This window comes from Oryctolagus cuniculus, chromosome 14, assembly GCF_964237555.1.
Source record: "Oryctolagus cuniculus chromosome 14, mOryCun1.1, whole genome shotgun sequence".
In the NCBI taxonomy this organism is placed as follows: Eukaryota; Metazoa; Chordata; class Mammalia; order Lagomorpha; family Leporidae; genus Oryctolagus; species Oryctolagus cuniculus.
Genome location: NC_091445.1, coordinates 79,042,143 through 79,060,699, shown reverse-complemented (window position 1 = coordinate 79,060,699; position 18,557 = coordinate 79,042,143). Strand labels below are relative to the sequence as shown.

Sequence of the window (18,557 nt, the reverse complement as noted above, 5' to 3'; positions counted from 1 at the left end):
GGTAGAGCCCCTACCTGCAATGCCAGCATCCCATGTGGGTGCCGTTTCAGGTCCTGGCTGCTCCACTTCTGATCCAGCTCCCTGCTAATGTGCCTGGAAAAGGAGCAGAAGATGTACTGGGTACTTGTGCCCCTGTACCTACATCAGAGACATGAAAGAAGTCCCTGGCTCCTGGCTTCAGACTGGCTTCAGCCATTGCAGAAATTTGGGGAGTGAACCTATGGATAGAAGACTCTCTCTCTCTCTCTGTGCCTTCAAATAAATAAATAACTCTTAAAAAAGGAATTAAACTTAAAGAGAATTTAATAAGCATAAAAACACCTGACACATGCTTTATTTTAGATGTTAAATCTCAGTTAATCTTCGTAATGTGTTAGTTCATTGCTTACTCTGTCAAATAGCTGCATATGCACTGGCTGAACATAGCTGGAGGACTGCACATAACCATTTTACATGGGCTCTCTCCAGGCAGTCATCTCATTGGAATTTGAGTGCTGTTCAGCAATTCTACTACATTTCCTCAAACCATCCCCTCTTCCCTCTCTCCCACACAGCCACTTCACATCTTCAGTCTTACCAAAATCCCAACAACTTCTTCTCCACTGTTTATCCCATTTCTATTTCTCTGAGATAATTGAAGCAATAAGAAGAGACCATTCATATCTCTTCTAACCCATTTACCAACAACCTGCCTATGTGCCTGGGGAACTCTTCTCTCACACCTGTCACCATGAATGCATGGTACAATGTTCTTATAGGCTAACTCTTCTCTTTGCGTACTAGATCCTCTCACTTCTCACTTACTAAAGGGCATTGCAATCCATGGTTCCCACTCTGTCCGCATCATCAATTTTCCCCTCTCCATTGGATCATTTATATCAGCATGAAAGCATGCTGTTACATCTTCCCTATGAAAAGAAGCCAACAAACATCATCCTCTTTACCCTATCATCCCCTTCCGATAATCACATTGTTTTATTCAAAGTGATTGTTTCTTTTTGTTGTTTACAGTTTTGTTGTTTACAGGCTCACAATCTGTGTCTTGATTTTTATATATTCACAGATTTTTTCATAAAATTCACTAATTTTTATATATTTAATTGTTTTCAATTTGCTGCAGTTATCATTCCTTTGTTGGTCATAGTGTTCTTGCCTTTCCTCCTAGTGAGAGTTTCATTATTTCAGATCCCATATCCTTTTCTTTTCTTTCTTTTTTTTTCAAAGATTTTTATTTATTTGAGAGGTAGAGTTACACAGAGGTAGAGGCAGAGAGAGAGAGAGAGAGAGAGAGAGAGAGAGAGGTAGAGTCTTCTATCTGCTGGTTCTTTCCCCAAATGGCTGCAATGGCCAGAGCTGGGCTGAGCCTTGAGTCAAGAGCTTCTTTTGGGTCCCCCATGTGGGTGCAGGAGCCTAAGCACTTGAGCCATCTTCTGCTGCTTCCCCAGGCCATTGCAGAGAGCTGAATCAGAAGTGGAGCAGCCGGGACTTGAACTGGTGCCCATATGGGGTGTTGGCACCACAAGTGGAGGATTAACCTACTGTGCTACAGCGCTGGCCCCTCCCATATCCTTTTAATATGATATTACCATTCTTTTCTAGTTTGCTAAAAGAAAATCTTCCACATTTTGTGTGTTTTTTGCTTCAGATATAAAATGATCTGGTTTTCCACAGAACCTGTTCTTTTACAGAAAATGATATTTTAAAACTACAATGTGGATATTAGGGGTATTAATAGCCACTAATGATTCTTAGCTTTTGGGACTCTTCAGTGAAGAGCTAGGAAATAGGTATTTTTTTTAGAAACAGAAAAATACATCACGAGTTCATACTGCTATTCTCAAAATAAATATTTATATTTCATTTATAATTAAAACCAAAATAAAGCATTTTAGCTTACTGTTTTTTTCATTTAATTCCCTGACTTCTTAATTGTACAACTTTACTTTTAAACTGAAAATCTTAATTCCCAATAATGTTGGCATAGTTATTTACTTTTTTTATCCATATATATGTGTGTATATTTATAGGAAAGTGAATTTAAAAATAAGAGAACTGAGACTGGCACTGTGGTGCAGCAAGTTAAGCCACTGCCTGCAGTTCTGGCATTCCATATGGGTGCTGGTTCAAGTCCCAGTTGCTCCACTTCAGATATAGCTCCCTGTTAGTGCACCTAGAAAGTAGCACAAGATGGCCTAAGTGCTTGGGCCCCTGCCACTCATGGTGGAACCTGGATGAAACTCCTTGCTCTCGGCCTTGGACGGCCCAGCCTTGGCCAGTGCATCTATCTGGGGTTTGCTGCAGAGAACATAAGGTCTCTTTCTTTGTGTCCATCCCTCTCTCTGCCTCTCTGACTTTCAAAATAAATAAATAAATAATTTTTTAAATTTTTTTTATTTTTTGGCAGGCAGAGTGGACAGTAAGAGAAAGAGAGAGACAGAGAGAAAGGTCTTCCTTTGCCGTTGGTTCACCCTCCAATGGCCACCGCGGCCGGCACACTGCGCTGATCCAATGGCAGGAGCCAGGTGCTTCTCCTGGTCTCCCATGGGGTGCAGGGCCCAAGGACCTGGGCCATCCTCCACTGCACTCCCTGGCCACAGCAGAGAGCTGGCCTGGAAGAGGGGCAACCGGGACAGAATTCGGCGCCCCAACTGGGACTAGAACCCGGTGTGCCAGTGCTGCAAGGCAGAGGATTAGCCTAGTGAGCCGCAGCGCCAGCCAATAAATAAATTTTAAAAACAAATAAGAGAACTATGTGAGATGTGTGTGTGTCTGTGTGTCTGTGTGTGTAGCCTATTTATACCTGCATAGCTCTCCAGTCACTGTTGATGGATATTTAAATTATTTCCATTCTCTATTTCAAGCACTGCTACAAATCTTTTGCATCTATCATTTCATATTTTGGCCAGGTTATATTTGAAGTAGACTCCTATGAGTGGAATTGTTGAGCTAAATGGTGAAAAAATTGTAGATACCTTGTAAAATTTCCTTCCATAGGTTTTTTCATCATTTTGCATTCTTTCTGATAGTATATAACTATGTAGGTTCTTCCCATAGACTTGCATCATTGTTGTTGTTTTTAGAATTCTGAGTTTTTGTTTTGTTCTTAAACTGCTGAATTTCTACTAACCTGACAAATGAGAAATGGATCTCAATATTGTTTTATTTTACTTTAAATTTGTATTATGACAAAGTTGAGCTTATTCTTGTTTTCTTTTTCTTTTTTAAGAATAACAATTTTGTCTGCTCATTTGTTTCTTTTTCTGTGTGCTTTTCTGCCTACAGTTTTGCTCATTTTGTTGTTGGGTTATTTTTTTAAGGAGCCATTAAAAGTTCCTGGGTACATTTTTCCCCCAGAAACCTTTTATTTAAGGTATATAAACGTCATGCATTTCATAAATACAACTTTAGCAACATAGTGATTCTTCCCACCCTACCTGCCCTCCCACCTAAACACTCCCACCTTTCTTCTTCCATAGTTTACCATTATCTTTTGAACGTGCTCCAGTTAGGCTTTTGCCTCCACTATTCCACCAGTCAAGGTTACCAATATGCTCATTTTTTAAAAAATTTTTTTGACAGGCAGAGTTACACAGTGAAAGAGAGAGAGACAGAGAGAAAGGTCTTCCTTCTGTTGGTTCACCCCTCCAAAGGGCTGCTACAGCCGGCGCGCTGTGCCGATCCGAAGCCAGGAGCCAGGTGCTTCTCCTGGTCTCCCATGCGGGCACAGGACCCAAGGACTTGGGCCATCCTCCACTGTACTCCTAGGCCACAGCAGAGAGCTGGACTGGAAGAGGAGCAACCAGGACAGAATCTGGTGCCCCAACCAGGACTAGAACCTGGAGTGCCGGCGCTGTAGGCGGAGGATTAGCCTAGTGAGCCGCAGTGCCAGCCAGTTACCAATATGCTTGTTTAGCTAGCATCATCAATAGTAATTTCCTAGGCCTTGTCTTATTTGACTTGTCAGTAACATGGCAAACAGTTGACCATGCCCTTCCATTTGAAAGCCTCTCTTCACTTGGTATTTGGCATACACAACAGTCCTGTTTATCCATCTTCTCATTGCCCTTTACTACTCAGTTTCTCTTGCTTTATGCATCTTTTGAGTTTCTAAATGCTGGTGCAGTCTGGGACTCAGTCTAATACACTTCTTTCTTAAAAGGGTTTGGCTGTTTTCAAGGCCTTAAATTCTGCCAGTTGTATCACTCTGTCATGTACATCCTCCACCTTGAATTCCAGCACCGCATGTCTCCAACTGCATGGTCTATAGACATCCAAAATAAACACAAGTGAAATCTGTCTTATTAACTTGTCTTAAAATTCACCTTGCACCTGCATCTCCTGAGTTCTTTCTCATCTTTCTAACAACATGGACAAAGCATTTTGGATTCAGATTTCGTTCTCTTTCACAGTTTACATTTAATTGCTTTGGAAATCTTATTGACTTTTTCTTTAAACTATATCCCAAATCCAAAACTTTTGATTATCTTGTCTTTCATGAGTAATTGCAAAATCCTCATTACTAGTCTTCCAGCTCCCATTCTTCTTGCCATAACAGTTTATTCCAATATAGAAGCTAGAATAGTCCTTTTAAGGCCTGGCATTGTGGCATAGCAGGTAGAGAATATTCCTTTTAAAATGCATTCCCAGAGGCAGACATTTGGCCTGGTGGTTTGGGATGTCTGTGTCCCAAATCAGAGTGCTTGGATTTGAGTCCCAGCTCTGCTCCTGATTCTGGCTTCCTGCTGATGCACACTCTGGGAGGCAGCAGGTATTGGATTAAGTAGCTGGGTCCCTGTTACCCGAGTGGGAGACCTGGATTGTGTTCCCAGGTCTGGCTTCCATCTCATCCAGCCTAGGCTCTTACAGGCATTGGAGGAGTGAATTAGTAGATGAAAGCTCTGTTTATCTGTCTCAAATTCTCTCTTTCTCAAATAAAATAAATAAAAAGCACAAGATGAATAAATATCTACTCAGGTTACTCCTCTGTGAAAATCGTATTTCTCACTATTGAAGATAGTGGCAGATCAGAACATTCCAGAAAAATAACAAACCAACCACTCTTGGGAGAAAACATACTTGGTGTATTGTTGTGAGAAGTGGTATAGTTAAAGTCAACCAGATTGAAAGTGGTAGGGTGGGGTGGGGCCTGGGAGGAGATAGTTTCTCCGCAACTATCCCTTTTTCAATAAGCCGTTCTCAGACTCTTATTTAAAGTGACTAGACCCATCTGTCTATACTTCCTTTCTCCTGGAAAACTCTCAGTATTCTCTATTTTTCTCCATTATGTTTACAGCTATCTGATGTGCTACACATTTTACCTGTTTATTTGTTTATTGTTTTCATGTGCTCACTCAAGTATAAAGCCTCTGAGGTCAAGAATTTTCAATGTGTGCATTGCTAGTGCCCTAAAAAAATAATTGGTAATTGCTCAAATATTTGTTGAATAAGCCACTATGTGCACTAAGTGATACATCCTCATTTTCCGCTAAGGATATTAGGACTCCTCAGAAAGCTTAAATAACATCTGGAATCCTTGTGTGACTGGTAAATGAAGTGAGAATCATTACCCAAGTGCATCAGACTCCAGCATGCTCTCTCTTTCTTTGGATCTGAGCTGCCTTCCAGGAGGAAGGTGGTTATAAATTTCCACTTCAATTTTGAGGAAATGGTTGGATCTGGATTCCAGTCTTAGCTTGAACAGGAAATAACAATGAAAATATGGGAAATCGATTTAATTTTTTTGGTTCTCAATGATCATGTTAATAATCTGAAGACAAGAAATGTTTCTATGTTCTATAAAATCATAGTATATGACCATTGAGGCCTACACTGTGTTTAGGTGGATGGTGTATAATACCTCCAACTCCAGCCTACTAGTAAGAAATGCAGAGAGCTCTTAGGTTATTTTTGTTTCCTTTTGGTTTAAACTCTCTTGTTAAGTGAGATGTTAACATATCACAAAGATTTCATTGTTTTCCTCTGGAGCAAGCATGAGATGCAGCATTCACAAAGGAACTTACTCTGTATGTTTGCAATATTTGTTAGAGTTTCTTTCTCCCTTTCTCCCTCTCCCCACTTTGTCTTTCTTTATCTCTCCATCTCTATCTCACTCTATCTCACTGTCTTTATCTCTTTCTCAAACAAGACTGAATTTTAATTACCTGCCTCAATCAAAGTTTCTCATTTTTAAAAAAAAAAAATTTATTTATTTGAAAGGTAGAGTTACAGAGAGAGATATCTTCCATCTGTTGGTTCACTCCCCAAATGGTCACAATGGCCAAGGTTTGGTCAAGTGGAAACCAGGAGCCTGAAACTATATCTGGGTCTCCTATGTGGGTGCAGGTGCACAAGCACTTGGGCCATCTTCCACTGCTTTCTCAGGTGCATTAGCAGAGAGCTAGATCTGAAATACTGCAGCCGGACTCAAACTGGTGCCCATATTGGTTGCCAAAGTTGCATGTGGCAGCTTAACCTACTGCACCACAACACCAACCCCTTTCATGTTGAAATAATTCTGAAAATAACGTATTGTGAATTGTCAAAAGGAAGTTAGTTTTAAAAATGTATTTAAAAGCTAAGCATGCAAGTATAATACTATAATTATAAGGATGAACTACTTTAAGAATGTTGCAAAAGGTTAATAAAAATCCTGTGGGGCAGAGCCATGCAGCAACAGATTAGTTATTGTGTGCACAGGTACTATGTCCTTCCTCTGTCCCCAGGTCTCCACTCTGCTGGTTAAAAACAAAGAGATGCTCACAGAGACATCTCCGGACTGACAAGCCAATTCCTGCCACAGTAGGATAGTGGCATTTAGAACTGGAATATATTATGTAAGTTATGAAGAAAATAAATCTTATATGTTGTCTCTCCAGTTCTTTAAATAGAAAAGAAAACAGAAAAAGAAACAATGAACTATCCTAGGCAACAAGAATTAATAGTTGGCAGGAAGTAATTGTTGTTCTGGAAGCCAGTGCAAATGCCCAGGGCTCAGATACAAGGCCAACTCCAAAATTTGACACACAAGGCTGCAATTGTCATTTTTACTCTGAGAAAAATGCCTTCTCATTCACTCTTTTCTGTTTTCAGGAGTGCCATACAGGAAGGTGTTCTTCATGCCAGTTTCTGAAGTGTCTTTTGTGTGACTTACTCAGAGTACAATTTAAGTATTATAATAATTTCTGGATGAACCTGCGGAGATAATTCTTGCACATGTCCACAGAAATGACAGTAGATTAGAGGCAGTTCTACTACTTTAAATCAAGATATCCCATTTTGTTTATGTGTTGAAATTGTTTCAGGGGTATTTTTTGGGGGAATTGGAAGAATTATTATTGTTAATGTCCATCCTACTCCAGATGATGTATAGATTAAATACCATACTTATCAGAATTCCAATGATGTTTTCATAGAATAGAGGAAACAATCATAAAGTTCACATGAAACCCAAAGGGCCTTTAATCACCAAGCAATCTTTAGCAAAAAGAATAAAACTGGAGGCTTTATTTTAATTTCAAAATATACTACAATGCTATAGCAATCAAACAGCATGGTATTGATATAAAAATAGACACAATAGAATGTAATAGATATCCTAGAAATAAATCCACATTTATGAACAATTTATTTTCAACAGAATTTCCAAAAACACACAATCGACAAAGGATAGCCTCTTCAATAAGTGGTGTTAGGACAACTGGATAACCACACACAGAAAATGAAGTCAGAGCTCTGTCTCACGTAATATATAACACAACTCAAAATTGACCTAAGGCTTAAATGTAAGGCTTGAAACTGTAAAACTGCTAGAAGGAAGCCAAGGCTAGTCCAGGCAATGATTGTTTTTTCTGGATATGAACTTCAAATCACAGGTAGCAATCACAAAACAAATGTGATTACATCAAACAAGAAAACAGTCAACAGAGTAAGGAGGAAATATGGGGAATGGGAGAAAATATTTGCAAACCATATATCTTTTAAGAGGTTACTATCCAAAATAGATAAAGAGCTCAAATTCAATAGTAGCAAAATCAATCATCCAACTAAAAATAGTCAAAAGATCTGACTAGAAATTTGCCAAAATAAGATGTACATATAGCCATCATGTATATGAAAAAACATCCAACATCACTATTCATCTGAGAAATGCAGATTAAGACCACAGTCAAGTATCATCTCACATCCATTAGAGTGAGTATCATAAAAAGAAAGAAAACCATGTATTGGAGGAGATGTGGAGAAAAGGAAACACTTGTATGCTGTTGGTAAGAATGTACATGAGTACAACCACTGTGGAAAATAGTATGGTGGTTCCCCAAAAAATTAAAAATAGAGCTACCATATGTACCCAGCAATCCCACTACTGGGTATATATCCAAAGGAAAGGAAAACAACATGTCAAAGAGATATGCACATGCCAGTGTTCACAATTTGCAATAGCCATGAGATGGACTCAACCTGAGTGTCAATCAATGGATGAATAAATAAAGACAATTTTGTGTACATACACAATGGAATGTTACTTTAAACAGAATGACATCCTGCCATTTGTGAAACATGAATGAACCTGAAGGACATTATGCTAACTGAAATTCTCCAGGTACAGAAAAACAAACACCACGTTTTGTCACTTATATGTAGAATCTAACAAAATTGAATTTGTAGAAGTAGAAGTAGAGGGTGGAATGGTGGGGTAACCAGAGTTGAGCAGGGCTGTGCCTATTGGCAGAATGCTGGTGAAATGACACAAGATTTCAGATAGGAGGAAAAAGTTCAAGCCATCTGTTACATAACATGATGACCATGACAACATATTGTATTCTTGAGGATTGCTAAGAGAGTAGATTTTTAGTGTTCTCATCACCAAAAAGGTAAGTGTAGACGATAATTCATACCAGTTAACCCAATTTAGCTGTTTCAAAATGTATATATATTTTATTTTATTTTTGACAGAAAGAGTGGACAGTGAGAGAGAGAGACACAGAGAAAAAGGTCTTCCTTTACCGTTGGTTCACCCTCCAATGGCTGCTGTGGCCGGCGTGCTGCGGCTGGTGCACTGCACTGATCCGAAGCCAGGAGCCATGTGCTTCCTCCTGGTCTCCCATGGGGTGCAGGGCCCAAGCACTTGGGCCATCCTCCACTGCATTCCTGGGCCATAGCAGAGAGCTGGACTGGAAGAGGAGCAACTGGGACTAGAACCTGGTGTGCCAGCGCCACAGGAGGAGGATTAGCCTATTGAGCCACGGCGCCCGGCTTCAAAATGTATATATATTTTAAAACATTGTATTATACATGATAAATAGTTATTTTTATTTGTTAAAATACATTCATAAATAAGTAAAATTTTAAAACAGACTGGGCGAAAGCAAGACAGGCTGTGCCCCACTTTTTGAAAGTCATGGGGCCATTTATTTGCTCTTTGAGAAGAGTGGACTTCCTGTCTTTGACAGCATCTCTGCTTGCCTTTGGAAGGCCACCTGTCTTCCATGCTCACTTCCCAGGTTTTGGCTGAGGGTCTTCCCAAAGGTGAGCATACCCTAGAGGCCTGGATGACCAGGCCATCTTTCCTTCCTGACTACAGCAGTTGGATCTGTCAGAGCTCGGGGAGCTGTGCTGGTTCAGTAAGTTCTTTCTTTTTTCTCTTTAACCTGAAGGAAATTTTCTTTCTCTTCCCCTTCGTGGGGTCTGGAGAAGTTCCTTAAATAATCCACCCTTAAGTACAGTTTCAATGGGGACAACCCTGGAGGTGGTGTGTGGTGGGCCAGGCCATGGTGAGTGGGGGCACAGAGGTCAGGGTCAGAGGCAAGCTGGCACATCCTGGCCCAGCCAGCTCCGATTCCTACTCGTTCTCAACCTGGGGTAGATCAGCCCTCCATTGTGCCCACGGTCTGGGAGAGCAGCTCTCCAGGTCTGCCCGGTGCCCTGGAGGTCCTGAGACAGCGCAGTCACTGCCTTTGTTCCTGGGCCTGGTGACTCTGTCCTTTCAATGCTGCTGCTTGCCCCGTGCCGGATATCGAAGATCCTCAAGTGAGCTCTCCACCTGGTGCAGAAGTGCATCATGGTCCTCACCCTGACCTGGCTGTTTTCCATAAGGGTCTGGTCTTTCAGCATGGCCACCTCCGGGGCGGTCAAATTCTACAAAGCCGCTTTGACCAAGGGCCCCTGCAGCTGCAGAGCCCGGTGCCATGTATGAACTCCGTTTCGCGTCCTCCTTAGGCCAGAGCTTTCCCCTCTCTCCGTTCTTCCCTGAGCCGTAACTGGGCCTCTGGGTCTGCTGATGAGAACCACGTAACCTCTCCAGTCAGGTGTTTCAGGTGCAGCAATCTGTTTTTAAAATGTTTGCAACAGTTGCTGGTGGGCCAGGTGGCAGCCATAAGCCAGGCAGTGTACCGCGTCTCCCAATGTCTCCAGTAACTGATCCATCCCCTGCAGGCTCCCTGGACTGGAATGGGCGCTCAGACGTGATGTGCGGTGCCGGATAGTGCTGTGCCAAGACGTCAGCCCTGTGGGGAGCGCTGCTGATGGAGGCGCTGGGAGCCAGAAGCGCATTACTGCGCAGCCACAGTCTGCCCAGGAAGGCGCCTGGACGGGAAAGGGCAGCGCACCCATTGCTGCCCTGGCGGCCAGCCTGCAAGGGCCGGGTTCCCGAGGCCTCCGAAACGTCCCTCAGGGCCCTGCAGCAGTTCGCGACGACCCCCTGCAGTAAGTGTTAATCTCAGGACTCTCATTCCTGTTCCTGAGTAACAGACATGTTCTTTGGGGAAGCTTGATGGGGTTTGGGAGCTGCTGGAGGCCATCTTGTCCTGTTGTAGGGCTGTTGTTAACAGAGTCCATGGTACTAGTGATGTCATTTCATGGCTTATTAGTTCTTTTCAGTTGTTTTCCAAAATATTGATACACACTTTGGTGTATATGAGCATTACTGATCTGTAACTTTAAAGTTTCCAGCACATTTAGAAATATCATGGCCATTTTTTCTTCAAATATTTTTATGTCACACCTTCTGTGGAGGCTCCCAGCACATACATACTTGTACACGGTTGCTGAGTTTTTCCAAGTCCACAGATGCTCTGTTTATATTTGTTTTCCTTTCTTCCCCTGTCCATGTATTTCATCTGGATAGTATCTGTCACTATGTAATCAAAGTGACTGATCTTTCCTTCATCAGTAATTTACTTTTTTAAAAATTTATATGACAGGTAGAGTTATAGACAGTGAGAGGGAGAGACAGAGAGAAAGATCTTCCTTCTGTTGGTTCACTCCCCAGATGACTGCTACAGCTGGCGCTGCGCCGATCTGAAGCCAGGAGCCAGGTGCTTCTTCCTGGTCTCCCATTTGGGCAGAGGGGCCCAAGCGCTTGGGCCATCTTCCACTGCCCTCCTGGGCCACAGCAGAGAGCTGGACTGGAAGAGGAGCAACTGGGACTAGAACCAGCGCCCATATGGGATGCTGGCGCCACAGGCGTAGGATTAACCAAGTGAGCCATGGCACTAGCCTTTAATTTACTGTTAATTTGTATGTTGTGGTTTCACTGGCAGAAATTCAATTCTTGTTTCTACATCCACTTTCTAGAACATACAGAATACAGTTACAATAACTATTTTAACTTAACTACTAATTCTATGTATTATTTCTAGGCCTGTTTGTTTTGAGCAATTTCTTTCTATTTATGGGCTGTATTTTCCCATCATTTTACGTGTCTGGTAATTTTTGATTGGATGCCAAACTGTATACATTTTATCTTGTTCAGTGTTGTATATTTATATATTCTTTGAAATAGTTGTAAGCTCTGTTGTGGGATGTAGTTAAGTCTTTTGAAAACTGTTTGATTTTTTTTAATGCCCTGTTAATGTTAATGCCCTAAGAGTTTCATCAGGTAGAACTAGACTGATGGCCCCAAACTAAATTTATTCTACTACATTGAGGCAATGTCTTTTCAAGTATTTTACTTGTTGTTCCATTAAGTGTGACATTTTCCACTCTAGCTGGGATAAATGGATTTTTCCCAATCCAATGTGTGACTCAAGAATTTTTCCTGTAATAATTCAGAATGAGTGTTTACCCATCTTCAAGTTATTTACTTATACGTATTCTTTGATTAACATTTAATTAATACCAAGGGGGAACCCTCTGTAAATCTCTGCATCTCTAGCTTCTTCAGATTCCCTAGAACCCAGCCCCCTGAATCCCAAATGAGAGAGAACACTGAGCTGTGCCTAGAGTCTTGCTTTCTAGCTGTGGCCTGGTAGCTCTCTCTAGACAATAAACTGGATTGTTGTAGAGCACACCACATTTGTTTTCCTTCTTTCAGAAGTTATTGTCCTTCACTGAAACTGTTATTTTGTACATTAGGTATTATTTAAATAGTTATTTCAGTTAGGGGAGCAATTATCATCCATTTTGGTGATAAATGAAAATCAGCCTCTGTATTTTGTCCCATCAGCCATGGGCGTGCTTTGTACCTTAGCTACAGAGAGGTTAATTCATGAGATGTTTGCTCTTCATCTAAGGTTGCTACAGATAGGCATAAAGGGGAACAGTGACTAGGATTTCCAGTCCTCTTCTGTCTTGGGGACAATGAACACAAAACATTCAGTGGTATCCGAAAGATTAGCAGCCATAGACACTGAATAAATCAAAACCAAGAGACAGAGAAAAATGATAATGAGAATTGTGGCATAGCAGGTAAAGCTGCCACCTGTGTTGCTGGCATCCCTTATGGGTGCTGATTCGTATCTTTGCTGTTCCACTTCTGATCCAGCTCCCTGTTTATGGCCTGGGAAAAGCAGTAGAAGATGACTCAAGTGTTTGGGCCCCTGCCACCCATGTGGGAGATCTGAATGAAGCTCCTGGCTACTGGTTACAGCCTGGTTCAATGCTGGCCATTGTGGCCATCTGGGGAGTGAACCAGCAGATGGAGGATCTCTCTCTCTCTCTCTCTCTCTGTGTGTGTGTGTGTGTGTAACTCTGACTTTCAAATAAATAATTAAATTAAAAAAAGAAGGGAACCATAGAGAACCATAAGTAGAGGCTATGGATAAGAAAGAATCATAGAATACAGAAAAGGGGGGAAGAGAGTTGGCTGTGGCAGTTTGAGTAGAAAGAGAAAAAGGAACATTCAGGAAAGGATCATGAGAAAGGTGGGTAAGTGATTCTATTGTGTTTGAAATGGTCTTCCTATTTTCCATAGAACTTGGCTGTCCTGTATTTGAGAGTTTCCAATGCCTTTTTACTTCTTTCAGGATCTTTCCAGTAACCTTGTTCACTTGAGGAACCTGAGCCCAAATTCTGTTTTCAAAAGGGTATAAGACCCACCTGTTGTATTATTGGTTATACACGTTGGCTGAAACATGAGGCAGGGTACCAGGTGTGTGTCCATACTGCTTCCTTGTCCTAAAAACACATAGTAGGATCCATGTGATAAGACATATGAATGTATTTGTTTAAATGTGTTGTCTATATCAGTTCTCCTTTATCACAAATCAGAGATCATTCTACCAAAATAAAGACGACACTATGTCATTAAAAAAAGAAACAGGACATGATAGGTCAAGTGCTTTCATCCTTCACAAGTGCCCCTCCCTCAGAGATGCTTTACCTGGCCCCTCCTTCTCAGCCAGTTATCCTGCTGTGCTCTCAGAGAACTCTGTACTTTTCCTTCATGCACTTACCTCAGTTTATAATTATATACTGTTTGTGACTATGTAATTAATAAGCCTCTCCCCAAGTAGATTATAAGCAACAAAGGGGAGGGAACCTATAAACATTTATTGACTTAATGAATGGATGCTTTAGTGTTATGGGAAAACAGAATTCATGTGTCAGAGACTGTTAGTTTTTCACCTAAATCTGCTACCATTTTATGCTATGGACCCATGACTATATTTCCCCTTCTCCCTTTCACATAGATGGGGCCCCATGAATGAGTGCAAGTTAAGTGGGTTGTTTCAAGGCATGGCTTAATGGAGTCTCCTGTTTGTGCTATTCCAGGAATTTTCCTCTTCAGAATGATTTAAATGATGCCTCTTGTCTCCTCACATTACATTCTTCCTCTTCCAAGGTTCAGGCAATGCTTGGCTAGTATGTCACAGATTCTCCAGTGCCTGCTGGTTTTAAGCATTCATTTGGCAGAATGCAGGAGATTGTATCCTATGTGGATTCTTGAGATCCCTTAAAACTCTCTATTATGCTATTTTTAGAGGAAAATAATCCATTCTTATTTACAAAGGGATTCATTGTTATGGCCTCTCAGAAATATGGCATCAGGCTCTCTGGAATAATTGAGCATTCTATCTTCTTATTGGATGGAGTTTTAGACTCCATGCCAACAGAGCCCCTATGAGGCTGACAACATGAAAATAAAAGATGACAGATAAAAACATTCATGGGCATTCCCCAAATATGTTGTCAAAGCCAGATTTGATAATATTATGGTTGAAGAACACAGGAACCCACCTATCAAATCAGAAAGATGCATTCAATCTATGTGTATGAAATAGAACCTCTATCTACCTCATGTAATTATGGAATAAAATAACATAGTATGCCCTGTTTTGAGAAACTGAAGGGAGATTAAATCATTACTTATTCTCAGCATGCAAATGCTAAATATCTATATATGTTATCTTTTAAAAAATACATGGCAGCAAAACAGGCCACTACCTCAAAAGTCTTAGATGTGTGTCCTTCAGAACATTTAGTAATTTAATTTTATTTGCTTATCTAATCTTTTCAGACCGTAGACATTTTATTGGATGAAGTAATGACTTGTGTTATTTCTAAAAATCCTTCCTTTATAACAAACAGGCAGTCAACAAATGCCTATAAATATAGTATAGCATATTACTGACCCAGTAGGCAAATAGGCAGGGTCCTTGGTCTCAGTTTCCATGCCCATTATAAGAATCAGTTATGAATTTACAAGGTGTAATTACTGTTAGAATTACAAGCTAGATGTATATATAAAATAAATGTTAAGAATTCAAAGGAAAGAGACAACTGCTCGCTCAGTTGAAGAAAAAGCTGAAGAGAGAATATTGCAAAGAAATTGGGTTTTGGGGCAGACATATAGTCTGACAGCTAAGATACCATTTGGGACACCCATTTCCCATTTTGGAGTGCTAGGATTCAAGTCCAGCTCTGCTTCTAATGTCAGCTTCTTGCTAATGCACAACCTGGGAGACAACAGAGGATGACTCAAGCAGTTGGGGCCATGCTGCCCTAATGAGAGACCTGGACTGAGTTTCTAGTTCCTGGCTTTAACCTGACTCTGTCCCACTGTTGCAGGCATTTTGGAGAGTGAACCTGTGGGTGGGAGAGCTCGTGTTCTGTCTCTTTCTATCCCTGACTTTCAAAAAGAAATAAATAAAAATTAAAATTGGTATTTGAGGTGGACTTTGACTTTGGATAGACATTTTTATAAGTTAGGATTTAAGTTTAGCTTCATGTAACAGAAACTCTAAAGTGGCTTAAAATGAGATAAAGGTTTGTTTTTGAATTTGATTTCCCCCCCTCTTATCTATTAGGCATTGCCCAGATAGATAATCCAGGGCTGGTCTAGTAGCCCAAGAATGTCAGGTCCAAGGCTACTGCGCTGCTCTCACCCTGTCCTTTGTAGTTAATTGCTATATGGTTACTGCAGCTCCACCCATCTTTTCTACTGTGATACAGCACTGGATATTTGGGTCCATCTCATGAGGTCAGTATTTTTATTATTTTTTGATACGTGTACTTAGGAGAATGGAGTCATGGAGCATTTAAATATGTTTCTCAAGAAGTTATAAATCATAGTACCAGCCTTGGGAATCATGCTCATATAGTTTGTTTTCAGAAAACAGAGCATTAACCACTGCGCTTTGTTATTCAGGATAGACAGAGATGCTGGAAACATAAGGTGGTAATGTGGGTAGAAGGTTGGACTGAGACAGAAATAGATGAGCTAATAGAAACATTGTCCATACTGTTTATTGTTAAAGAAAATTTAAAAACCAATAACTCAAGGAGTTATAGAGAAAAGACCAAAAAACCAAGAAGTGACTGAATTACGATGTCTCTTTAATTTGAAACAAAAGAGGGAAAAGATAAAGAGGAAAAAAAATAAAGCTATCCAGCATAGTTAAAATTTAGACAAAACATCCTTGACATCTATTTTAAACTTTTTTTTAAAAAGATTTTATTTATTTATTTGAGAGTCAGAGTTACACAGATAGAGGAGAGAGAGTCTTCCATCTGCTGGTTCATTCCCCAGTTGGCCACAACAGCTGGAGCTGCGCTGATTCGAAGCCAGGAGCCAGGAGCCAGGAGCCAGGAGCTTTTTCCCGGTCTCCCATGTGGGTGCAGGGGCCTAAGGACTTGGGCCATCTTCTACTGCTTTCCCAAGCCATAGCAGAGAGCTGGATTGGAAGAGGAACAGCCAGGACTAGAATTGGTGCCCATATGGGATGCCGGCCTGTCAGTCCAGGGCGTTAACCTGCTGTGCCACAGCACCGGCCCCCTTTGACATCTATTTTAAATTCTCCCTGTCAATTTCTTTATCCACTCTACCCAGTTTATAATTATTTATCACTAAAAGTTTTAATTTTTGTATCTTTTTACAGCTTTTTTGGGGGGATAAAATTGACAAAATTATATAATAAAAGGTATATATAATATGATAATTTGCTATACTTACATATTGTGAATTGACTAACACAATCAAATTAACATATATATCACTTCACCTAGTAACATTTTATTTTTTTCTGGTAACAATATGTAAGACATACATTGTTAGCAAATTTGAAGTACACAATACAGTATTAAGTATAGTTGTTATGCTGTATATTAGATCACCAGAATTCAGCCACCTTATAACTTAAAGTTTATATCCTTTGACCAACATCTCTCTGGTTCCCCTAATCCATAGCCCTTGGCAACCACCAATCTACTTTCTGTTTTCCTGAGTTCAACATTTTTAGATTACATATATAAAGGAGATCATGTGGTATTTGTCTTTCTCTGTTTGACTTGTTTCACTTGCCATAATCTTCCTAAAATTCATCCAGATTCACCCATCCTAATGAAAGCATTTCCTTTCCTAATTGCTAAATAACAATCATATATTAGGAATATAGACAAACATATACGTATGCTATATAATATGTTATATAATTCAATTGGAAGACCAGAATAAGTACCTGGCTCCTGGCTTCGGATCAGCGCGATGTGCCGGTTGCAGTGCAACCGCCCCGGTGGCCATTGGAGGGTGAACCAACGGCAAAGGAAGACCTTTCTCTCTGTCTCTCTCTCTCACTGTCCACTCTGCCTGTCAAAAAAATAAAAAAAAAATAAAAAAAGAAAAAAAAGTTATATAATTCAATTTAAAAAAATATGTTATATAATTCAATTTTTAAAAAAAAGATTTAAAAATCTTCTGTTCACTTATTTATTTGTCCCAGGCTGGACCTGGGAACTCCAGCCCTGCAGGCTGCACCTGGGAACTCCAGCCCTGTCTCCCATATAGCTGGCTGAGGCCCGATTGCTGTTGCCTTCCAGAGCTTGTGTTGGCAGGAAGTTGGAATCAAGAGCAGAGCTGGAACTTGAACCCAGACACTTCAATATGGGATGCTGTGCTACATGGGTGCCCCAAAACACAGCTTCTTCATATTTGTTTTTAGGATTTATTTATTTATTTGAAAGACAGTGTTGCAGAGAAGAACACACACACACATACACACACAAAGAAAGAAAGAGAGAGAGAGAGAGAGTGAGAGAGGGAGAGAGAGAGATCTTCCATCTGCTGGTTTACTACCCAGATGGCCTCAAAGGCCAGAGATGGACCATCCCAAAGCCAGGAGCCTGGAATTCCATCCAGGTCTCCTGCGTGGGTGGCAGGGCCCAAGGGCTTAGGCCATCTCGTACTGCTTTCTCAGGTGCATTAGCAGGAAGCTGAGTGGGAAGTGGAGCAGTTGGGTATGCAGTCAGTACACATATGTGATCCTCATGTTGCAGGTGGTAGAGTAGCCCTCTGTACCACAACAAGGGTGCCCACCCCCACAAAAAATTTCTTTATGCATTCTTTAACACTGAGGTGTGAATAATTCCGGAATGAACACAGGAAAGCAGATATTCTTTGGGATAATATCTGTTTCCTTCAGATCCTACCCAGAAATGGGATTACTGTATCATATGAAGTTCTATTTTAAGTTTTTTTTGAGGAACCTCCATAATGTTTTCCATGAGGACTGTACTGATAATTTACATTCCTGCCAGTGCTGCATAAGGGTTGCCTTTTCTCCACATCCTTGCCAGTGTTCACTATCTCTTCTTTTCAACCAAAAATCTTGCTCTTTTGTACCCAGTTAATCAGCGATCTGAATAAAGTTCCTTTTACTCATTCCTTATTTATATCCTGTCTTCATCATCCTATAACCCAGAGGTCTCTCAGACCTCAGGAAACTATCTTTGTGCTACTGCAGAATTAGCAGGTTTCCTTTTTGTGTTTTTAAGCTTAATAAATGTAAGGGACTTATCTGTTCTGTAATCACCACCATATCTCTTCCTGGTCATCCCATTATTTA

At 40.7% G+C, this 18,557-nt stretch overlaps 1 pseudogene; it reads right to left on the bottom strand.

Annotated features, from left to right (window-relative positions):
• The window catches only part of LOC100350254 (adenylosuccinate synthetase isozyme 2-like), a 50,876-nt pseudogene extending 40,328 nt beyond the window's left edge, over positions 1 to 10,548 (bottom strand).
• Positions 10,549 to 18,557: the final 8,009 nt, after the last annotated feature.